Here is a 4015-nt window from a genome sequence, read left to right on the forward strand (position 1 = left end):
AATGAAAAGGTCTCTCGATTATTGCTCGATGCAAGCTCGATTGTGTTTCTTATATGTATGTGTGTGTTGTGTGTGCTTGATTGATGTTCGATGAAAATTCGATGGTGTTGCTTATATGTATGTTTGTTGTGGTTGCTCGATGGCTGCTCCTGCCTTGTTCGATGGCTGCTAGATGCTGCTTGATGGTTGCTAATTTTTTTTCAGTTATTGATTATGGGTAATTTTTTTTATTTCAGGTTCTACTGTTTACATATTTGTTTCTTACAATGGTATTTGAGAAACGAATGGTAGGAAATGGTATTTTAAGGATGCTCAATGTACAGTGATACCCGATGGAGAATGATGTAATTTACTTCCAACTACTTGACATACTGCACGAGACATTTCAAGTGGGTAGAGAGGTATATGGGTTGAAACTTGAGGTTCCGTACACATGCAGTGACTAACCATTTTCGTTGGTTCATGTCATGAATGATCTTGATATTTGTGTATTCTTAGGAATAACATCTCAAGAACGGATTGCCTTATGTGTGACTCTGGTTAAGAAGAATATCATATCAGATCCCTCTTCTAGTGTGAATAGAAAAGATATGAATAAGACCAGTGTTGATCCATCTCCTACAGGTAGTGGTTACAAGCATGTGTTATAGTGAGGTGGGCACTTTTGTTCCAATTACTAATCCGATGGCTAGTGTTCAGCTTGATATACCTACTGGAGGTCCCACTACTGTGCCTGAAGCATATGAGTACGACCCCTATGTGAATGGAAATCTAGTTTGTGATTGCTTTAAAGATATTGTGGATGGTTCTGGGGATGATTATGAAGTGTATTATATTGCAGATGTGTCAAATGAGGGGTTAGACATTTCGCAAGTCCAACAAGTAGAAGAAGAGGCAGAACCTCCTCTTGCACAAGCACACCTACCATCTCAAGGACGCCGAACACCCACAAGCAGTAGTCATCCTACTAGGACAGAAGATAACACTAGATGGAGGGAGGATATCGTTTCAAGAGAATATCTGTAACGCCCTGGCTACCCCAGAACAGTTACGGTGAACAGTGAACCGAAAATTTGACTCGTTACCCGAGTCCTTTGGTTAAAAACGTGATCTAAGTGTTATTATCAGGTTAAGGTGAAAAATCAGTAAAAAGGAAAGGGTACATTTCATTAAGTAAACAAACTGCTCATGAGCCTTTCAAAATGTTTACAAGTAGTTCGTAATACAAAAGAGTCACTACTGTCTCAAATTTACAATCCCCGCCGGCCTAAGCGGCAAAATTAGGGTAAACCCCTAGTCCCTCTGAGAACACCTTGACCGTGGCGGTCAAGCGGCCCTGTATGTACACCACATCGCCAAGCTCTCCACTCATGGTTGGTTAAGCTTTTCCTTCCCTTTACCTGCACCACATAGCACCCATGAGCCAAGGCCCAGCAAGAAAACACCATAAAGCATGATATAATATCAACAACGATCATAATAACCATACAGGACTAACAGTCCAACAAATAGGTGACAATAGCCAAAAGTCACAATAATGAGCATCGCTCCCTCTAGCCATGTGATGATAGGGTCACCAGGGCTTAACTGATAAGTGATTCTTTCACAAGCTTGGTCAGGGCAGGTGTATGGTGATTGGTCACCAACATAACCTTCCTCACGACTCTAGAGTCGAAACTATAGACAACGTCCCTTAGCCATGTGACAAACGGTCACCGGGGTCATATACCTTGGCTATAATCATCTGGTCATAGACCAGGCAAGCGCTTATAAGTTCTTCGACCCTAGGGTCAGTCTAGCATTAATGCCATAGAGCCATTCAATGCGTGATTCTCGACTTTAGAGTCGGTCCCTGACTAGTCAGTGTCTTAAACAAGTAATCAGCGTACAACATCATTTAATATGCAATCCACGTCCACATATACTAACAACCATGCTCCAATATCAAACCATGCATGTCATATACCTATACAGGGTGCAACTGTATTCATACACCGTTTTCTTACCTCTGGTTCGAGTGAGAATTATAATATGAACGACCCCTGAGAACGATCAACCTTTAAAGTCCTTGACGCTCACCTGGTCATAACCAAATTATAGGATTCATCAATAAAAATGATAACCGAGGGTTCCCAAACCAAATCCCAGCCCCCAAGACATCAAATACTACCCAACCGGGTACTAGGTCCAACCCCGAGGCCTATGGTTTGAATCCCCAAGCTAAAAACCACATTTTAGCAAAATTGGCCTTAAGGACCGTGGCCCTCCCCTGCTGCACCGCGGCGCGCCCTCAAACAGAGAGGGCTCCCTGCCTGCCAAACGCCAAGGGCCGCGGCGCACCCCTGCTGCGCCGCGGCGCCCAGCCCAGAACAGCAACATGCCCACGCACGAACCAGCTTTTCCCTTGTGCAATTTCCTCTCAAACCAGTCCTTCAAACCTTCATAAAACCTCTTCCAAACATATAATTAAACCCCCAAACAATACCCTTAGCTCACTCTCATCAAACCCCAACCAAACTAACACTAAAACCCCCTTTGATTCTCACTTCCCACATCGAAAACATAAGCTGAAAACCAAAAGAGAAAACAGAGCAAACATGTGAATTAGTGGCTAAAAGCTTACCTCAAGTTCAGGTTATGGTACTCTTCAACAGTGGAACACTCTCCCAAAGTATCAAGGCTTAGCTCCCAAGCTCAAATCCTCAACAAGTTCACAAAAATCCACAAGAAAGATGAAGCAAGGAGAAGGTACGGGAAGAGAAGGGAATTGCCTCTGCTTTTACTCTGTTTATTCTACAGCCTTCTAAGCCTCTTAAGTCACACATATCCTCCCAAAAAGACCAAAATACCCTTGTGTCATCTTAAGCCTCTAAAACCATCACAAGGGCAAAATTGGTACTTTCCGCCTATCCCGTTAATTATAATTAACGCTTCCCAATTCCCGCTAATCTCAAAATCCTCAAACACCAATAATTCATATCTCGTTACCCTAAAATCCCCGGTAACGCTATAGTCATTAGTAACACCCCGAGACTCACCCCGAGCTCAAACCTGTTATAACCAAACCGATAAATCCCGTTCAACGATCGTCTCATGTCAGAATACTCGAACCAATCCACATTATAATGTGGTCTCACAATATATCATTAACGCGCATACAAATATACAATTATACCATCAACAGGCCAAATTACCAAAACACCCCTGTAAACAAATGTGGACCCACATGCATGCATTTAACATCATATTATAATATAATTCTCATAATCATGCATAAACACATTTAATGGCATAATTAAACAGTTATGGCCCTCTCGGCCTACTAATCCAGCCATTAACCATAATAGGGAATCCGGGGCATTACAATATCACACTAGATGGAGTGCCCTAATGTTTACAAAAGAATATATTGAGGCCTCTGGTAAAACACATAGCTCATCATCTGGTGCACCGCTGGGATAATTACACGCTGGGAAAAATTTTGAGGGCAAGATTGAATTGAAAACCAAAACTACTCTATTTGCAATGAAGAATAATTTAGAGTTTGTGGTGAAAAAGTCTGGTATTGATGTGTGGTATATCACTTGCAAGGATCTTGACTGTGGTTGGAGACTGAGAGGGAAAAAAATACCACTATCCTCCATGTTTGAGATCATGGTGTACAACAGTGTACATACATTCTCACTGGAAGTGCGACATAATGATCATTGTCAAGTAGCACCGTGGGTCGTTGGGCACTTGATAAAGAACTAATACGCAGTTGATGGTGCAGGATCTTGAAATTTAAATCTAGATGCATGCTCCCTATTATTTTTCCAAATACATAACAGAAACATAGAATAGCATGACATACATATGAACATTATATTCGTAAATTAAAACAAACACAAAGATGTAGAAACTTACGAATACGCAGCGGAACAATGACTTCTTCCTTTAGATTCTCTATCCTTTTGTCTTTTTTGAATGCTAGAAATTTTCAAGAATCTAAATTGCTTAGATTATGACAAAGTCT

The sequence above is a fragment of the Humulus lupulus genome, chromosome 1 (assembly GCF_963169125.1).
Source record: "Humulus lupulus chromosome 1, drHumLupu1.1, whole genome shotgun sequence".
NCBI lineage: Eukaryota > Viridiplantae > Streptophyta > Magnoliopsida > Rosales > Cannabaceae > Humulus > Humulus lupulus.